The sequence below is a fragment of the Petaurus breviceps genome, unplaced genomic scaffold (genome assembly GCF_028583685.1).
Source record: "Petaurus breviceps papuanus isolate PSGF00001 unplaced genomic scaffold, PetGlider_PUasm1.0 90625, whole genome shotgun sequence".
Lineage (NCBI taxonomy): Eukaryota > Metazoa > Chordata > Mammalia > Diprotodontia > Petauridae > Petaurus > Petaurus breviceps.
The window spans coordinates 3,072,289-3,093,646 of record NW_027187289.1 but is presented as its reverse complement, the minus strand read 5'-3'; the positions used below and the strand labels follow the sequence as shown (position 1 = coordinate 3,093,646).

The following is a 21,358-nucleotide window of genomic DNA, read 5'->3' as shown; positions in this document are numbered from 1 at the left end:
TCAAAATTTTTTAAAAGTGAATATTGAAAACTAAAAAAAGTAATTTAATTCAGTTTTTAAAAATAAGCCTTCTCTCTGCTGACACTGCATTGCCCTGGTGCAGCAACTTATCACCTCAGGGCTGGACTATTGCAATAGCATGCTGGTGGGTCTGCCTGCCGTAAGTCTTTGATTCAGTGATGCTGGAGCCTTCTTGCTGTCCCCGGAGAAGACACTCCATCTCCTGGCCCAGGCATTTTCTCACCCCCAAGCCTGGAATGCTCTTTTTCCTCACCTCAGTCTAATAGCTTCCCTGGCTTCTTTCTAGTCTCAGCTAAAAATTCCGCTTTCCAGAGGAAGTCTTTCCCAACCCCTCCTTCTCTTAATTACTCCCTATTTATCCCGCGTGTAGCTTTTTTATACACATTTGTTCCTCCTGTTGATTCTCTTTGGATTGAGAGCTCCTGGAGGTCAGGGACTATATTTTGCCTTTCTTTGTATTTCCAGGGCTTGGCACATGGTAGGCACTTAATAAAGGCTTATTCATTTAACTTAGGGGGCAGCTAAGTGATTCAGCGGATAGAGTGACGGTCCTGGAGTCAGGAAGACTCATCTTCCTGAGTTTAAATCTGGCCTTAGGCACTTACTAGCTGTGTGACCCTGTTTGCCTCAGTTTTCTCCTCTGTAAAATGAGATGGAGAAGGAAATAGCAAACTGTACCAGTATCTTTGCCAAGAAAATCCCACATGGGGACACGACTGAAATCAACTGAACAACAACAAAAACTTGACTTAGAGAATGGCCTGAGAGCTTTGGGAGGTTAAATGATTGCCAACGGTCATAAAGCCAGAACTCAGGTCTTTCTGATTCAGAAGCCAACTCTCTATCCACCACACTGTACTGCCTCTTTAACAGTAGAAAACCCACTGATATGTGATCGTCATTCATCAAAAGGGTCCTAGATCAAACGTTTATTGAGCAGCAATAATAACTTTAATTTCTATAGTGCTCTGAGAGGAAGTGTGGTATTGTGAAGAGAGGACAAGGGCTATAGAGTAAGGAGGCCTCTGACATAAACTGCAAAACTGGGTGAGTCACTTTATCTCTAACTACCCCTAGGAAACCTTCTGAAATCATAAAAGAATGATGGATTTGGAGTCCTAGATGAAATTCTGATTCTGTTCCTTACTACTAGCCGTGTGACCTAGGGCAAATTATTTAAACCTCTTTGAAGTCTTTTTTCTTCCCTTCTAAGATGAAGGAGTTATACCAGGGGACCTTTAAAGTTCCTTACAGTGCTGAATCTATGGATGATTCCAAGTTACAAACCATTTACTGATTTGCTTTAGTGACATAAATTCCATATGCTGATGAAATCACAAGTCCAGACCAAAAATATACAGGCTACACTTTGTTTTAAACAGAATTTTCCTTACAACACTCCAGTGAAGTATAAGTTATTATCAATGTAATCTATGGTTTTCACCCCTCAGTTTAAGTCAGACAGTAAATAGATAGGCTCAGCTCAGCCCCTGGCACATAGTAAGCACTTAATAAATGCTCATCTACTCCTTGCTCCTTTTGCAAATCTCAGCTAAATTCCTCACCTTCTGCAAGAAGTCTTTCTTAGTCATATTTATTTTTAGTGCCAGAGTGAACCCTGACACTATCCCTAATTTATCCTGAATAAAGCTTTTGGTGAAGTCATAAGCTTGAAAGCAGAGACAACTTTGTTGTTGTTGTTTATTTGTTTGTTTATTTTTAAATCTTTTTTTGCCATATTAATAATATTTCCTATTTGTCTCCTATGTCTTCCTATGAAATTTCATTTATGCTAATTAAATAAATTTAATAAAATGTTGAAAATTTTATTCATTTAATTTCTTGAAAATATGCATACTTAATGATATTTCCTATGTGTCCAGACTTTAGGAACACCCTGTAGTTATTGGTATTATTTCTCAGTCTTATCCCTCTTCATACTTTTTGAGTCACTTGAGAATAAAGATTGTACCAGGCATTTTCTCTGACTGTCACCTATGCCTGGAACACTTTCCCTCCTCTACTAGGACCACTTACTTCCCTGGCTTCCTTGAAATCCAACTAAAATCCCATCTTTTATTGGAAGCCTTCCTTAACTCCTCTTAATTCTAGTTTCTTCCTTCTGTTAATTATTTCTTTTTTTGTCCTTTATATAGCTCATTTTGCATATATTTGTTTTCATGTTGTCTCCCCAATTAGATTGTAAGCTCCTTGAGGTTAGGGGCTGTCTTTTGACTCCTTTTGTATCCTTGGCTATTAGCAGCACAGTGCCTGCATGCAGTAGGTGCTTAATAAATGCTTACTGATTGACTATCAAGACCCCTGACTTACTTATTGATTTATATCCCCATTTTATAGAGAAAGCCACTGAAAAGTTAAGTAATTTGTATGAAGTCACACAACTAGTTCCATAGTATGGTGCGAAGAGCACTATTTCATTTGAGGGCAAGAGACTGGGTTCAAGTCCTTCTTACCAAGGCAAGGAACTTCTTTCTCCCTGGACTCAGTTTCTTCATCTGCAAAATGACAGGTTTGACCTAGGCTATGATTAGTCTTTTCCAGTTCCAACTTTAATTGGTTTTATTAAATGTAAGGCCCTCATAAAATTAGAGAATGTTGAGAATGTAGTCTAAATCCCTAATTAAACATAATCAGGGGCAGGGAAGTAAGAAAACTATTGGACTAATAAATAAAACTAGGAATTGGATTTATGAAAACAACAACAAAAGAGATAAACCACTGGTTAAGTTGATCAAAAGATAAAGAAATAAGAAAACCAAACTATCAGTATCAAAAATTATAAGGATTGGGGCGGTTAGGTGGCACAGTGAGTAGAGTGCTGGCCCCAGAGTCAGGAGGACCTGAGTTCGGATCCGGCCTCAGACACTTAACACCCACACAAAAAAAACTAGCTGTGTAACCTTGGGCAAGTTCCTTAACCCCAATTGCCCTCCAAAAGGCAAATAAATAAATAATATTTTATTTTATCAATATTGTACCAGAAATCCTGGCTATAACAATAAGACAAGAAAAAGAAACTTAAAGTGTTAGAATATGCAATAAGGAAACAAAACTGCCACTCTTTGCAGATAATCTGATGGCATCTGTAGAGAATCAACTAAAAAAAACAGTGGAAATCATTAACAACTTCAGCAAAGTTGCAGGATGTAAAATAAACCTACATAAGTCATCAATATTTCTATATATTACCAACAAAATATATCAAGGAGAGACAGAAAGAGAAATTCCATTTAAAATAACTGCAGACAATATAAAATATTTGGGAGTTTACCTGCCAAGACAAACCTGGCAACACATGAACACAATTACAAAACACTTTTCACACAAGTAAAGTCAGATCTTAAAAAAAATTTGAAGAAAAATGAATTGTTAATGGGTAGGCCAAGACAATATAATAACAGTGACAATTCTACCTAATTTACTTATTCAATGCCATACAATCAAATTACCAAAAATTATTTTATGGAGCTAGGAAAAAATATTAACAAAATTCATCTGGAAGAACAAACAGGGAAGAATATCAAGGGAATAAAAAAAAAAATGTGAAAGAAGGTAGCCTAGCAATACCAGATCTCAAACTGTATTACAAAGTGGTAATCATCAAAACAATCTGGTGCTGGCTAAGAAATAGAGTGGTAGATCAATGGAACAGATTAGGTGCACAATACACAGCAGTAAACTATCATAATAACCTAGTGTTTGATAAAAGCAAAGTTCCAAGCTTTAGGGGTAAAAACTCAGTATTTAACAAAATTTACCAGGAAAGTTTGAAAGCAGTTTGACAGAAACTAGGTATAGACCAATATCTCATACTGTATACTAAAATAAGGTCAAAACATCCACATGATTTAGACATAAAGGGTGATACCATAAGCAAATTAGGGAAGCATGGAAAATTTTTCCTGTCAGATCTATGGATAAGGGAAAAATTTATGCTCAAAGAAGAGATAGAGAACATATAGGATGTAACATGGATAATTTTTATTGCATTAAATTAAAAAGGTTTTGCACAAACAAAACCAACACAACCAAGATGAGGAGGAAAACAGAAAGATGGGAAACAAGTTTTACAACAAGTTTCTTGAATAAAGGCCTCATTTCTCAAATACATAGAGAACTGAGTCAAATTTATAAGAATAAGAGTCAGTCCCCAAATAAATAAATGGTCAAATTATACAAACAGGCAATTTTCAGAAGTGTTCTAATCACTTTTGATTACACAAATGTAAATTAAAACAACTGTGAGGCACCATCTCACAGCTATCAGACTGGCAAACATAACAGAAAAGGAAAATGATAAATGTTGGAGAAAACATGGGAAGATTGGGACACTAATGCATTGTTGGTGGAGTTGTTTACTGATGCAGCCATTCTGAGGAGCAATTTGGAACCTTGCCCAAAGGGCAATCAAAGTGTTCATACCCTTTGATCTAGCAATGCGACTACTAGGTCTGTACCCCTAAGAGATCATAAAAAAGGGGGAAAGGATTCATTTGTACAAAAATATTTATTGCAGCTCTTTTTCTGGTGGCAAAGAATTGGAAATTGAGGAAATGCCCATCAATTGAGGAATGGTTGAACAAATTGTAATATATGAATGTAACAGAATACTGTTGTGCTATAAGAAACAATGAATAGGCAGATTTCAAGAATCTTTTTAAAAGAGTTCAGTCTAACTTGAAGTCAAAACATTGTTCACATAAAAGTAATTAACGCTGGGAAGGTAGAAACCAATCAGAACAATTCTTCCTTGATAGGTGCTGGGAATGTGTTCAGCTTCTTTTTTGTATCCCTAGAGTTTAGAGCACAGTGTTCAGCATACAGTGGGTGCTTACTAAATGTTTTTTAAATTGAATTGAATATTTTCTACCAAATCTAATAGAATTGATTGGTTGCCTTTGCAACCCTTAAAACACTAAATGCTAGCTAGACTTTATTACAACAAAATTTATAATGCAATCCATTTTGCAGTTGAGAAAACTGAGGCCCAAGGGAATTAAGTGAATTTATGAAACGCATATCCCCTTGCTCTTCAAAAGCTGAATAAAATTCCAATGACTAAGCTTGCTAATGAATTTAATTAACAAGTTTAATTAAAATTAATCAATTTGATTAGTAAATTAGTTGGTCTAATTAATTAAAACTTTAATATCCTGAGTACCCCACTTCCCAAAGAATCCCCTTCCTCTTCTACTCAGGCGACAACATTCCGCCTCCTCCAGCCCTTTTCCACGCCCTTTCCAAGCTACCACTAAAATCTGGCGAAGCGATCGTTTCTGATTTTTCCCTGAGAATCTGCACCAGACTACAAGCAACCAGAGGACAGTGATTGACGCACGCCTCAGGCTCTGATTGGCTGGCCCACTCTTCAGCGTGCAGATTAAGACACGCCCACTTCCGCATTTACTTTCTCAGACACGTCATCCTACTTAGGTGACAGGAAGGGGAGGTCACGAGGAAGAATCGCCACTTCCGGATCCGCCGGCGCTAGAAGCCGAGCCTCTTTTTTTTGGCTCTTCTAGACCGGAAAGAACTTCCTCTTCGAGTCTTCCCTCCTCCTATGGGCGTTTCTGAGAAGTTCTTACCTTTTAACCCAAGCTTAGCCAGTTTACTCGGATAGGAATCCAGGAAATTGGACTCGAACCGCTGGGATGTGGCTGGGCTGTAATTAGGGCTCAGCTCCTGGAAAACTCCTGTGGCCAGTCCTCGGTGAGGTGGGAGGCGGGAGTAACGTGAAAGACAAAAAGATGGAAGCCCTTTGAGACCCCAAGATGACCCTGTGGGAATGGAGGAAGAACGATTCCCTTCCCCCCTTTGCTTACCTATTGCATCCCTGTTTTTGAAGGACTTAAAATTGCTGTCAAACCTAACTCTTTCCCAAACACAAGTTTTGCTAAACTTTCTTGTATCATAGATTTTTAAAATTACCTTGGCATTGCAGTGGGGGGAGGAGGGGAGGTGTAATAGAAAACACCTCTTTTTTTTTTTTTTAAAGCTGAACACACTTGAGATTTAGACTTTTTATGATCATGTCCAGTTTAAATGATGAAGATGTTAGGAATTAGGTGGTTCAGTACTTTGGGAGTGTTTGACTTGGCAATCAATTACCTTACTGTTTTTGTTTGTTTTTAGAGGTAATCAACTCGCACACTTTCCAGGCTTAGTGCTCTATCCACTGCGACATCCAGCAGCCCTCGAATCAAATAACTTTAAAAGATTTTTCTAGAATAAAACAAATATTTTCATTATTCTTGTTTCCAAAATAAAAATTTTTAAACAGCATTAAGTTTTGTCAGAAAGTGTTCAGCTTTATTTAGTAATAAAATATTAGATTGTATTTGGCCAAAGCGCTTAAATGGTGGCTTATATTTTAGATAGAGACAGTAGAAAGAGTATTGAGCTGGAGTCAGAAGAACTGGGTTTAAATTATGCTTCTGCTAATTTATTTCTTGTGTTGTTCTCCTCTCAATATATACATACATAAAATACCTCACCCACCAGATCTCAATGAATCAGTCAACAAGCATTTAATTAATTATAGAGATACAAAGGCAAACGAAGAAAATTAGAAGTCACATTCTCCCAATGCTCCATTCATTTCCCCCCCTACTCTACATTTTAAAACCACTTCAAATCTTCTCTATTCTCACTTGAAGAGATGGCCTTTCCTCTGGCTAAGGCCAACACTTCAAGTCCCTGGATGTCTTCTTTTTAGGTTTTCTGTAGCAATTTTACCCAAAATCTTACGCTGCCCTTCTTTAATTTTCAGTCTCCCTCAAGCTACTTCCTCCCTTTCTGTAGCCTATGGATATATGCAAGTTTCTCCTGTCCAAAACCAAGGAGTTTTTTTTGCCTGTGACTGTACTTGTCTTTAAAACTCACCCTATGATTCTCCTTCTTGTTGTTTAACTTGCTGTCTAACTTCCTAGGGGGGAAAAAACAAAACACCTTGCTAAAGTAATTGCTTTTACTTCCTCTCTTCTCACTTTTCAACCCCTTGGAATCTGATTTCCAGCCTCATTACTCAGCTGATCCTGGTCTCTTCACACCCATGAATGATAATATTAATTGCAAGTCTAGTTTCTTCTCAGTCCTCATTCTTTACCTCTCCCCAGCATTTGACACTTTTCTAATCCTTCCTAGGTACTTTCTCTTTCCTGAGTTTCCATGATTCTCTTCTCCCCTGGTTTGCTTCCTACTTGTATGGCCAATCCTTCTTAGCTAAATAGATGGATGTAGATGATAAAGCAATTATTAAGTGCTTGCTATGCACTAAGCCCTGTGCTGAGGCTGGAGGATTTATTGTTCAATGATTTTCAGGTGTGTCCAACTCCTTGTAATTCCATTTGGGCTTTTCTTGGTACAAATATTGGAGTAGTTTGCCATTTCCTTTGGCTGGTTTTACAGATGAGGAAACTGAGGCAAACAGGGTTAAGTGACTTACCCAGGGTCAAACAACTAGCAAGTACCTGATTCCAGACCCAGGGCTCTATCCACTGAGGCACCTTCCTGCCAAACCTTGGAATACAAAAATACAATAAGCAAAGTAATCTCTTTCAGAAGAAAACTTAGGTTTTGATAGAGGAGGGGGAAAGAAAACTCAGAAATGGAAGCAGGAAAGGGGTGGTAAGACCTGTGCGGAACATGTAGAGATGGCTTCAAAGTGATTTGGAGGTCTGGGTTCTGGCAACGTGAAGTGAAATCTCATCAGAACTTGGGAAAGCCAGGGGAGTAGTCCAAGGTTTTTACTGAGCCAGATCTGATTGATAGCCTCTACATTATTGTATGAACCTTAGGAAAGTCTTATAGAAGTGTCCTCTTGGTAAGCTATGCTAAACAAGAATTGAAAGAATTTCCCAGTACTATAACTATCACTAGAAGTTTTTTGATAGCATTGTGAGATTTGGAGAGTGAGATGTATATGTGAAAATTAGTATGTGGTGGATTCAGTTAAACTAGGTAAACATTAAGAGGGTGGAGCACTACTGTTCTAAGGTGGGGAGAAGTACAAAGGTGGATTCTTGAGTAGAAAATCATTTGCCAAAAAAAAGCAATGATACTTTGGAAGTGTATAGTATCCATCAGGATCATAAATCATTAAATTAATTAACATGTGTTACATAAAAAATATGAACCCTGACAGCATCCTTTATAACAGGTCATATCTATTAAAAATGAACTTCAGAGGGCTCTTAATTCCTTAATTTCGCTGGGTTTTTATTGTATCAGATATGCCAGAAATGAGTAAACTGTGACTTGGAATTTGAAAGTCTTAATTTTCTTTGGATTTTTTGTTGAATGGTAACTGATTAACATGTTAATTTCTCATATGGGATTAAAGCTTCATAACACCAATATATACATTTGACGAGAATTGAGGCACTTTGCAGAATCCTCAGAAAGCATTTTTTTTAAGATACAAGAAAGCACACTTAATAGGCACCATGCCATAAAGAAAGAGATGAAGCCCTTTTCCGTAATTCCTACAAAGCATCTGCAAAATAAATGAAACCTAAACATTTCTTCAGAAAATGGACAAAAGTAATTAAGAGTAAATGGTTATTGAAGAGGAAATAGGGAAGTCAGTGGGGAGTATTGAGTTACCTGTTGATGATAGAGTCGAGATCAAAAGTGTTGTTTAAAAATGGAGTTCTATGGAAACTTAAAGGGCCCTTGGTGTTCTATATAATGTGAAAACACAGGAAATAGGAAAGCACCCTATATTATTGGGGTTCAATTAAATAAGAGTTGCACCAACTCTATATTTGTGATTAGGAGAAACTTGGACTTGAATCTCATCTCTAAGACTAGCCTAATGACATTGGACAAGCCATTATTCTTCTCTGGCCCTTAGTTTAATTTTTAAAAAATCTGTCATTAGTCACAAACCAAATAGTGACCAATATGTATAAAATTGTGGCTATTATGAGGAAAGACCTTTATAAACATGAAGATACCATGTGAGATAGACGTGAATTATTTTTATCCAAATTTTGACTGTGTCTGTCATTGTTCTACTTTGTGGAGTAGGAAGGCCTATGATGATATGTGATAATAGTATTTTTTGAAATGAGATTAGATTGTATTTTGTCTTTATTATACTAGTAGGTAGAAATTTTATCCCATTTTTTTCCTATTTAGATTTCTTGTGCTGGTAAACCAGAGTATCTTTTCTCAAAATTCATACAGTTTCTAAAGTGAGTGTGCTATTCCTAGGGAGAGAGTGCCTCTGAACTGTCCCACCAAACAAATAGCACTTCTGTGTAATGAATGTCTAGTGCACGAGCAGACCCCATCAGTTTACTAAACTGATGTCATCTTTCCACATGGAGGAGACTGGGGAGCTTGCTCCCTAAAGAATTATGATAATGTGTAAGGGAAAAGCTAGGGAGATACTGTGAGGCCTATGTAGATATTCTGCAGCTGGTTCCAGATGACTAATCCAGTGGTTGGGAGGAACCATTTTTGATTAGCTAGCTGCATAGCCAGAACTGACCATGTCTTTGAAAAGGCCTGAGTCAGCTTTACCTGTCTGGTTTCATTTAATGACTCCTTTACTACTCAGTTCATCCAGTCAGAGACCATGATTTAAGGGGAGAGGCCTCAGGGCCTCCTGTCCTATGTGACTTCAAGAAACACACCTCTGACCTTGGCCTTTTTTTCCTATTCTAGAGGGGAAAGGAGTAGGATCACCAACTTGGGAGTTTCAAAAGGTCTTGAGAGCAAGTGATAAAAATTTAGGAGTTGGAATCCAGACTGAGTTTTAGAGCACTGATACCCCAAAGAACAGGGAGCAACCTCCACAAGTATCCTAGCCCAGTAGTGACTAAGTTGAGGATTTATTTGACAGCAGTACCTCATACTATATACTAAAATAAGGCCAAAATGGGTCCATAATTTAGATAGAAAGCTTAATACCATAAGCAAATTAGGGGAGCATGGAAAGTTCTTCCTGGAAGATCTATAGATGAGGGAAGAATTTATTCCCAAACGAGATAGAGAGCATTATAGAATGTAAAATGGATAATATTGATTACATTAAATTTAAAAGTTTTTATGCAAACAAAACCAGTGCAGCCAAGATTAGAAGGGAGAGCAGGAAACTCTGGGGGAAGGGTGTTGAATTTATAGCAAGTTTCTCAGATTTAGCTACTGAATCAAATGTGTATGAATATAAGATGTTCCCCAATTGAGAAATGGTCAAATGATATGAACAGGCAATTTTCAGAAGAAGAAATCAAAGCTATCTATTGTCATATGGAAAAATTCTCTAAATTACTATTGATTAGAAAAATGCAAATTAAAACAACTCTGAGATACCATCTCAGGAGGGGATCTGGGAAAATTGGGACACTAATGCATTATTGGTGGAGCTGTGAACTGATCCAACCATTCTGGAGAGCAATTTGGAACTATACCCAAAGGGCTACTACAAAAAGCTAGAAAACTGTGTTTACCCTTTGACCCAGCAGCACTACTAGTTCTGCATCCCAAGTAGATGAGAAGGGAAAAAAAAGTTAAAGGACATATATGTACAACAATATTTATAGCACCTCTTTTTGTGGTGGCAAAGAATTGGAAATTGAGGGGATGTCTATCAATTGGGGAATGTCAGAACAAGTTGTGGTATGTGATTATTTTGATTACATTAAATTGAAAAGTTTTGTACAAATAAAGCCGATGTAATCAAGATTAGAAGGAAAGTGAAAAATTGGGAAAGAATTTTTACAACCAGTGTTCTGATAAAGGCCTTATTTCTAAAATATATAGAGAATTGAGTCAAATCTATAAGAATACAAGTCATTCCCCAATTGATAAATGGTCAAAGGATATGCTTTTTGGAGGGGGGAAGAGGTAGGGCAATTGGGGTTAAGAGACTTGCCCAAGGTCACACAGGTAGTAAGTGATAAGTGTCTGAAATTAGATTTGAACTCAGGTCCTCCTGACTCCAGTGCTGGTGCTCTATTCACTGCCCCATCTAGCCACCCCTTAGTCAAAGGATATGAACAGACAGTTTTCAGAGGAAGAAATTAAAGCTATAGTCATATGAAAAAATGCTCTAAATCACTATTGATTAGAGAAATGCAAATCAAAACAACTCTGAGGTACCACATCTCACCAGTCAGATTGGCTAAGATAACAAAACAGGAAAATGATAAATGCTGGAGATGATGTAGAAAAATTGCAACACTAATGCATTGTTGGTGGAGTTGTGAACTGACCCAACCATTCTAGAGAACAATCTGGAACTATGCCCAAAGGGCTATAAAATAAAGTGCATACCTTTGACCCAGCAATACCACTTCTAGGGTTGTATCCCAAAGAAATCATAGAAGTGAAAAAAGGAACTGTATGTACAAAAATATTTATAGCAGCTCTATTTGTTGTGGCAAAGAATTGGAAATCAAGGAGATGCCCATCAATTGGGGAATGGCTAAACAAGTTGTGGTACATGAATGTAATGGAATACTACTGTGCTATAAGAAAAGAGGAGCAGAGGGACTTCATATATATCTGGAGACACTTATATAAACTGATGCTGACTGAGGAGAACAGAACCAGGAGAACTTTATACACAGTTACAGACACATTGTCTGTGTGGTCACTAACTTTGATGGACTGGGCTCCTCTCAGCAATACAAAGTTAGAAGACAATTTACAAAAGACTCAGTGATGGAAAGGGACATCCACATCCAGAGAAAGAACTATGGAGTCTGCAGAATGAAGCAAACTATTTGTTCTCTCTCGTTTGTGTTTTGTTTTGTCCCTTCTTTCTCTTTGTTCACCCCATTGGTTATAATCTTTCTTTATAACATGACTAATGTTCAACGTGAAGGTATTTGTAGAACCTATATTTGATTACATGCTGCCATGGGGGGTAGGGGGGAGGAGAGGGAGGGAGAGAAAATTTGGAACTCAAGGGATTGTGGAACTGAATGTTGTAAACTAAAAGTAAATAAATTTAAAATTTAAAAATATGGAATTTTCTCCAATATATTAGGAAAAAAGCCTCTCCAATAATCTGAAAATTTCTCTCAATAAAATTTTGAAACTTTTATGTCCAAAGATTTTAAGGAATCAGTTTAGGCCAAACCTTTGTTTTTTCTTCTTTAGTTTTTTAGTATGTAATATCAATTAAAAAATAAGAATTTAGTAGAAGATAAAATTAGTTTTCATATATCTTGGCTGAGACCCAACTATATCTGTTTCTCCTGAGAGCATTTATAATCATAGTCATAGGCACTGGGGATACAGTTGCAATTATCAGATCAGCCTTGTCTAGAAGGAGCTTACATTCTATCAGAGGAAACAATGCAATATGTACACATATGAGTAAATAAGAAACACAAGGTAACTTCCAGGTGTAGAGTAAGGAGAAATTTAATCTTATTGGTGATGACAGTGGAACCAATTTTATTATATGAGAAACTGACATGTCAAAAGAAACAAAGTCAAAAGAGCAGCTGACTAAATATATAAAGGGAAATCCATGTTGGAGGCAACAGAATTATAGGACATTGAAGGATCAATGGCTATGAGAGGAAAACATCAACAATATGGAAAAGATAATAGATGGCATGTTACAATATAGGGCAACCAAAAAGACATCCGTGACTACTGACTCGTATGTCTATATGTCTATAAAATCTTTATAAAAATGACATACTTTATCTATGCATGCATCAAAGAAATTCTTGAAAATATAAGAAAGGAAGAAATAGGTTTTTCCCAAGCTGCAGACCCCATCTTCATAGTCACACCTCTGACTTTTGTTTAAAGAATAGACAATACAAGATTCTACTATTTTTGTTTGTTGACTACAAAACAGCATTTGACTCAGTAGAGCAAAATACAGTTTTTAAAACTCTCACATAGGAATGTATGTCTTAATGCATACATAAATCTGAGATTTAGAAGAGGAATGGAGCCCAGGGGCCATCTAGTCCAATTGCTTCATTTTACAGATTAAATGGTAGGTCAAATATGGGTCAAAGAATGATGACATGAGACCCAGAGACTTTAAATAACTTACCTAAGGTCATAGAGGATTCCTTGATCAATGAAACCAGAGATAATTTTCTTCAACAATCTTCTCATTATCAATATTGAGTTATAGAATGGAGAAATACACTTGTAAAATATATGCTCTGATGGCATGGAAGATGTCCTGCGCAGAATGCAAATGCAACAGGAATTCCCTATAAGTAATTAGGTTGTTCAGATGCTTCTGGTTTTTGATGATGTGCCGATTGCATTTAACTTAGGAACTCTGTAAGGTCCACTCAACAAGATCCACAGTCATCAGAAGAGATTGCCCCTGCAATTCACACAGGAGAATCCATGTGGTTGAAGGGTGCATATTACCCTAATTCCTATATGCATGTGAGTAGCCAATCCTTTGAGTTAGTACATTAGTATTTTTTTCTTATTTTTCATTTGTATAGTATTATGAGGTTTTAACAAAAAACTTTCCTTAAGATTACCTGTTGAGGCAAATAAAACAAATATTACCAGTCCCACTTTTTAAATGAGGAAACTGAGGATCATAGAGATTAAGTGACATACTCACAGTAGCCCAGGAGATATAGAAGCTGTTTTTTCAAATCATGTCTCTAAAGACATTCAGATTGAATCAGAATTTTGACTTTTTTGTAATCTCATGTGAACTCTGAGGTATCCTTTTCCTCTGCTCTAATTCTTACAGAGGAGTCCAGGATCCCCAGGTCATGAATACAACTCCCTTTTATGATTGTAGGCTCTTTGATAACTTAATGCCTATGGTTCTAGAGCCCATCAGTGTGCTTCCTTCCAAGGTCATCAATAGAGAATGAATTTAGTCAACCTGCCTTAAGCAGTCCCCCCTCCCCCAAAGAAACATTTATTAAAGTGGAAGCAAGGCACAGTTGATAGAAAATATCTCTACAAACATCTGTGACATATTTTCCCCTCAAGTGCATATAGAATTCTCGATAAAGTAGAGTCAGCACCAGAGATTACATGTGGAAAGAGGTAACAACCCCGAGTTGCAGGAAGTTCCTTTTTCCTATTTGTAGGGTACTCAAGAGGTTCCTTTTAAACATGGTGAATCTCTATCCTATTTGTTTTGTGGTCTCACTCTTGCCAGCTGATCTGTAGAAGAGAAATGAGAAAATGGGAAATTCAATATTGTTCAGACCTTTAGAACCTGGATGGGGTAGGGGGAGTAGGATATCAGACCAAGGTTAAAGCAGAAGCCTTTCTTCCTTCTCAACTTTCCCCCCAAATCCCCCACGCCCAAATGTACTAGAAAGCCATACACTAATTTCTGGAGTCCCTTTCCCTTCTCAGCTTTCTTGATACTTTGTTATTCCTGGGGGGGCGGGGGGTGACTAGGTTTCCCACCCTATTGGAAAAGACTTCCTCTCTGCCATCATTTTACTCCATCCAGTGACTTTCAAAGACCTTTCACACCTCTTAGGTCTCTTGATTGATTGATCTTTCAAAATGTGTTCACACCTAGTTAAAATAAGTGTTGTTCAGTCATTTCAGTTGTATCTGACTTTTCATGACCCCATTTGAGGGTTTTTTTGGCAAAGATATTGGAGTGGTTTGCTATTTCCTTTTCCAGCTTATTTTACTGATGAGGAAACTTCTGCAAACAGGTTAAGTGACTGACAGATAAAGGTAAATTATCACCTGCAGACACACTGAAGCACAATCTCTGATGATAGCTGAATGCTTCAGGGAAACACAAGAGACAAAGTACCTATATTTTATTGGTAAAGGGAGATGGGGAGGTCTGTATATCTTCAAAAGGATGGGTAAAAGTCTTGACTTCTATGTTTCAGTGGGGTATGAGGATTTTACATGCTACTGATAAAATGATTGTTTTAATTTTTAAAAAATTTTCATGGGAGCAGCTTGGTGGCGCAGTGAATAGAGCACTGGCTCTGGAGTCAGGAGGACCTGAGTTCAAATATGGCCTCAGACACTTAACACACACACACAAAACTAGCCATGTGGCCTTGGGCAAGTCACTTAACCCCAATTGCCCTCTCCCCCCAATTTTTTTCTTCATGATTTTTTTTCTTGTGCCTTTTTGTTAACATTATCTTTATTTTCAAATATATCTATTCCTTTCTCTCTTCTCAGCAAATAGTATCTTCTAACAAAGATTTTAAAATGAAAATAAAAATAAAAAACAACAGAGGTTCAGCAAAACCAATCTACACATCCATCACATCTGACAGTATCTGCAATATTCTCTATCAATAGTTCTTTACCTATTCAATGAAGGGAAGGAGACATGTTTTCTCAACTCTTCTTGGGGCCAAATTTGGTCATTATAATCAGATAGCATTCAAGTTCATTTATTGGTCTTTCAATTTACACTGCTATAGTAATCGTGTTTGTTGTCTTCCTATTTCTGCTTATTTCATTCTATATCAGTTTGTGAGAAACAGGGTTCAGTCACTGCTTGGGAGGTTTACAGGGTTAGCCCTGGTGTGCTGCTGCAGCTCGCTACTCCCCTAGTAGCAAACCATGCAGAGTTCCATGCTCCCTTTAAGAAATGAAACAAACTGAAGTGAGTGAAGGAAGTATTTATTCATGATTCTTGCAAGAAGCAGGTGTCTGGTACCCCACAGGGACACACACACACACACACACACACACACACACGCAGAAGTCAGAATTAGCCTTTTATGCAGTTAGTTCTTCTTGTCCCTCCCTTCAGAGCTGGGATTGGTCCCAGTTTTTCCAGGTTACAATCTTTCTGACACTCCCACTGCATATCTCCTTGATGTGTTTCCCTGCCCCCCCTTCCCCTTAAAATATGAATTGTGCCTAGTTTTGTGCTATTGCTCCCCCCTGGGTGGAGAAGTTAATATTAATAAGGCTAATTAAGCATGCATAGTAGTTAGGTCTCAGTGATGGGGGCATAACCTCTCAGGTTTGAGTTATGGTGCATGTTGCAATCCCCCTAGCTTCCTGGAGCTAAGGGAGATGACCACCATTCTTGCAAAACAGGATGTGCTTATCTCCTGACATTACAGCCTTCAGCAAATTCCTTGTGTGACAATATCTGTGAAAGCAGAACTCCATTTTGTACCAAATTCTTTATTTCACAAGCTTATCTAAGTTTTCCTTGAAATCTTAATTGCTTGAATGAGTGCTATTCCCTTTTGAAGCCCAGAGGAAGGTAAGATGTGATAGTATAAGAAAAAGGGACTAATTAAAAGAACTAATCTGTACATTTCTACTTTGCATTTTGTCTTTTTCCTTTCATTTTTACATGACTTATTTTTGAATATACAAAATTTATGTTTATTCTCAGTTTCTCTAGAAATATATGGGTCAAAGAAGGATAACAAGCTGCTTTACATCTAGTAAGACTCATCTCAGGATTACTTTACATCTAATAGGAATCATCTCTGTAGCGCCAACCTGACATTCACAGCACCTTTGGTAGCTATGAATATGTCAGCAAAATTGCAAAAAAAAAAAACCAGACTCTCCACATGGTAGACACAACCAAAACATTTATTTAAATACCAGAAAGCTGAATCCCAACACCAGAAAGCCAAACCATCATAACAACCAAGAAATCTATATATAATAACAGTGCAGAAGGCACTGCCATCCCCAAGTGCTGCCTGCTTCCTCTCTTTCCCTCAGCTCCAATCACTCTGACCAACTTCCTCTCTGCTCTTCTCTACCCTTCCTACTCCACCCCTTCCTGTTCCACCCATTCAGCAAGCTCCTCCCTCCACAAACTCAGGTAACTCAGACTTCCATGTGATTCAAGCAGGTCACATGGGCCTATTAATGGCTGGGAAAGATCTTCCTATTAAACAAAAATACATTAACAGTACAATATCTTACGAGCATAGCTTTAAGTTCTGTAAAAGAACTTAGGTATCATTAAGTATATAACCTCTTAATTAGTAGATGGAAAAAATAAAATTCAGTGAAGGAAATTGACTTTCCTAAGAAGGAGTTGGGATTTAAACCCTGTTTTGCTAGCTCCTACAAGAACTGAGTTTAATACCTATTTAACAAGAATAATTGGTTAGTATGGGAAGCTTCATGATGGTAAACAGTAGTTGTACCCCAGATAAACATTTCCTTGGTCTGTCACCACCAATCCCACCCCATTGACCTTCCTAGCAGCATTTAGGAGGGTATTTCAATGACAATTAATATAGGCCCACTTTCTATTACATGCCCTGGGTATAGAAATTACTAGTTATAGTCTCCTTTCCACTGCTGCATGGGCAAAAGAAGATAAATTGGTGACAAAAATAATTTCCTTAGAGTCTTTGGGGGACATTCTATTATGTACTACTTGAGTCTGTTTGAACTCAATTCCACAAGTATTTATTTTCAAATAAATGTTTATTTAACATGCATTTATAATCTATTCTTCCTACTTACCTTCCTCATTTAAATTTTTTTTTGTATTTTTTAAAATTTTATTTTATTTTTCCAAATGCTTTATTAACTTCTGATTTACATCATTCATTTCTGCCAGATTTTGAGTTACAAATTTTCTCCCCATTTTCCCCCTATCCACTGCCCCAAATAATACCCAGCAGTCCCACAGGATATTCCCTCCTCCAATCTGCTCTCTCCCATATTTTCTCCCATACCCCTTTTGACTTTTCCAGTAGGGCGTGGTGGATCTCTATGCCCCAGTGTCTGTATATCTTATTTCCCAATTACATGTAAAATAGTATTAATAATAGTGTTTACATATATATTTATTGTTTTAAACATTTGATTTTAAAACTTTGAATTCCAAATTCATTCCCTTCCTCCCTTATCACCCACCCTTACTGGGAAGATAAGCAGTTCAATATAGGTTGTACATGTGTAGCTAATGCAAAACATTAACATAGTAGATATATTGTAAAAGACTAACTATATTTCCCTCCCTCCTATCCCACCTCCCACTTGTTCTATTCTCTACTTTAATTCTGTCCCTTTTCTTTCTTTTGTTTTTTTAACAGCAGTGCTTACTTTTACTACATATAAAATCTGATCAATTCAAGAAGCAGTCAGTGGAAGGATCTTCACCAGCAAATATGTCAGCAAACAAATGAGTCTGTGATCTCATATCAGAAGTCTGCTCTGTCCAAAGTAACTGCTAGAAAAAGTTCCAAACCACTCCCAAACAGGTGACATCTTATCGTGTTTTCTCTATAATTCATAAATAGGATTTTCTTCTATTTGTGTCCATTTCACATAGCTTGTAGACCCTTTCATTTTCTCTTTAATTTTTTTAATGCTTTATTAATTTCTTATTTACATCATTCGTTTCCGCCAGATTTTGAGTTACAAATTTTCTCCCTGTTTTTCCCCTACCCACTGCCCCAAAATAGCAGTTGCACAGGATATCTCCTCCTCCAATCTGCTCTCTCCCATATTTTCTCCCATATCCCTTTCGACTTTTCCAGTGAATCTCTATGCCTCAGTGCCTGTATATCTTATTTCCCAATTACATGTAAGATGGTATTAATAATAGTATATATATGTACATATATATACACACACACATATATATATTCATATATATTTGAATATTTGATTTTAAAACTTTGAAATCCAGATTCATTCCCTTCCTTTCTTGTCACCCACCCTTACTGGGAAGATAAGCAGTTCAGTATAGGTTGTACATGTGTGGCCAATGCAAAACAATAACATAGTAGATATATTGTAAAAGACTGACTATATTTCCCTCCCTCCTATCCCATCTCTCACTTGTTCTGTTCTCTACTTTGATCCCATCCCTTTTCAAAAGTGGGTGCTTCCAACTTCCCTTCCCCCCAGCCTGCCCTCCCTTCCATCATCCCCCCTCTCATATCCTTCCCCCCCTACTCTCCTGGAGGGTGAGATACCCTATTTAGCGTGTATTTCATTCCCTCCTCAAGCCAAATTCAATGGGAATAAGGTTGACCCATTCCCTTTTGCCTTCCTATTCTTCCCCTCCATTGTAACCATTTTCCCTTGCCTCTTCTATATAAGATAGTTCACCCCATTCTGTTTCTCCCCATCTCCTCTCATTATATTCCTCTCTCTCCTCTTAATTTCATGTTTTAAGTATCATCCCTTCATATTAAATTTGTCCTGTGCCCTCTATCTATGTATACCTGTAAACAGATATACACACATTCACATATGTATTCATATGCCCATATACCTATATATATTTCTATTCCCCTCAACTATTTTCATACTAAGAAAAGTTTCATCAGTTACAATTATTGTTTTTCCATGTAGGAATGTAAATAGTTTTACTTTGATAAGTTCCTTATGATTTCTTTCCCCTGTTTACCTTCTCATGCTTTTCTTGCTTCTTGTATCTGAATGTCAAATTTTCTATTCAACTCTGGTTTTTTCATCAAGAATGCTTAGAAGTCCTCTTTTCCACTGAATGACCATATTTTTCCCTGAAACATGATACTCAATTTTTCTGCATAGCTGATTCTTGGTTTTAATCCGAGCTCCTTTGACCTCCAGAATATCATATTCCAGGCCCTTTGGTCCCTCAGTCTAGAAGCTGCCAGATCCTGGGTTATCCTGATTGTGTTTCCACAATATTCAAATTGTTTCTTCCTGGCTGCTCATAATATTCTCTCCTTGATCTGGGAATTCTGGAACCTGGATATAATATTCCTGGGAGTTTTTGGGGGGATCTTTTTCAGGAGGTGATTGGTGGATTCTTTCAACTGCTATTTTGCCTTCTGGTTCTAAAACATCAGGGCAATTTTCCTTGAGAATTTTTTGGAGGATGATTTCTAGGTTCTTTCTTTGATCATGGCTTTCAGGTAGTCCAATAATTTTTAAATTATCTCTCCTGGATCTATTTTCCAGGTCAGTGGTTTTTCCAATGAGATATTTCACATTGCCTTCTATTCTTACATTTGTTTGGATCTGTTTAACAGCATCTTGATTTCTCATAAAGTCATTAGCTTCCACTTGCTCCAATCTAATTCTGAAGGAAGGATTCTCTTCAGTGAGCTTTTGAGATTCTTTTTCCATGTGGCAAATTCGGCTTTTTAAGGCATTCTTCTCCTCATTGCCTTTTTGAGCCTCTTTTGCTATTCAAGTTAGTCTATTTTTTAAGCTGTGATTTTCCTCAGTCAGGCTGTTGACTCTCATTTTGTAATTTTCTTGCATCGTTCTCATTTCTCTTCCCAATGTTTCTTTCACTTCTCTTATCTGCTTCTTAAGGTCCTTTATGGCCTGTAACCAGCTTGTATTTTCCTTTGAAGCTTTTGGTGCAGGAATTCTGACTTCACTGTCTTCTTCTTGTTCCATGCTTTGCTCTTTTTTGTCCCCAAAATAGGAGTCTAAAGTTGGAATCTTCTTTTTGCTTTCCTTTGCCTGCTCATTTTGCCACTCAATTACTTGACTTTTGGGCTTTTTGCCATAGTAGGACTCTGCTACCAGACAGGGGAGCTTCATATCAAATGCTGGGGTTTTCTCAGGTGCTGGAGGTATTAGTTGGGTGCCCTTGCTGAAGCTTCCACACACTCTGGCAAGCTGGACACACACCCCAGGACCTCTACCCTAGACTGAAATCCAGATCCAAGCAGGTTAAAGGTACCTCTACAGTCTGCAGGCCAGGACCTGAAGCTTCCATGTGGTGGTGGCTGCATAGCAGCCCTCAGTGGCTTCCTGCCATGGGGGGCAAAAGCCAACGCACTCCCAACTACTGGGTCCCAAAGTCCACAGTGCACTGACCTCTCACTTTGTCCTTCGAATCTCTGTGTTGATAATTCAGGAGACAGCCACAGCTGCTGGTGATCTGGAGTAACTCCTGCTGGCAGCTGGTCAGGCCTGCCCTGGGGCTAAAACCTTGGGTGGAGCTGGGCTCAGCTCCCACAGTGATGCGCTGGCTGATTCCTGCTGGCCTGCCAGGCTGTCCTCAGCAGGAGGTTAGCTTCTATGTGTCATTTTGTGGGTTCTGCAGCTGCAAAGTTTGTTCAGAGTCCCCTTTTACATGAATTGGGGAAGGCGGAAGCCAGAGCTGTATGGAGGTCCTGCTTCTACTCCGCCATCTTGACTCCACCCATTGAATTTTTTTTTGTGAAAGTCAAAAAATAGAACCCCCATAAACTTACATAGTCCAGTAAAATGAATTCTGATATTGGCCATGCCAGAAAATATGTGTCTCTGTCTGTCTCTCTTCCTCTCTCTCTCCATTTTAAGTTCATTGTCTTTCTAGCAGGAAGTAAGCAGAGGGGGTTGTATTTGAACCCTGGAATTAAGGTTTATTATTGACTTGATCAAAGTAGTAAAGTCTTTGAAAGTTGTTTTATCTCCACGATGT

General features: G+C 37.8%; 1 long non-coding RNA gene across 1 annotated transcript; it reads left to right on the top strand.

Annotated features, from left to right (window-relative positions):
• Positions 1–5,506: 5,506 nt before the first annotated feature.
• Positions 5,507–6,324, top strand: LOC138142996 (uncharacterized). The gene is made up of 2 exons (XR_011163580.1): positions 5,507–5,751; positions 6,175–6,324. It is a non-coding gene; the product is annotated as an uncharacterized lncRNA (long non-coding RNA).
• Positions 6,325–21,358: the final 15,034 nt, after the last annotated feature.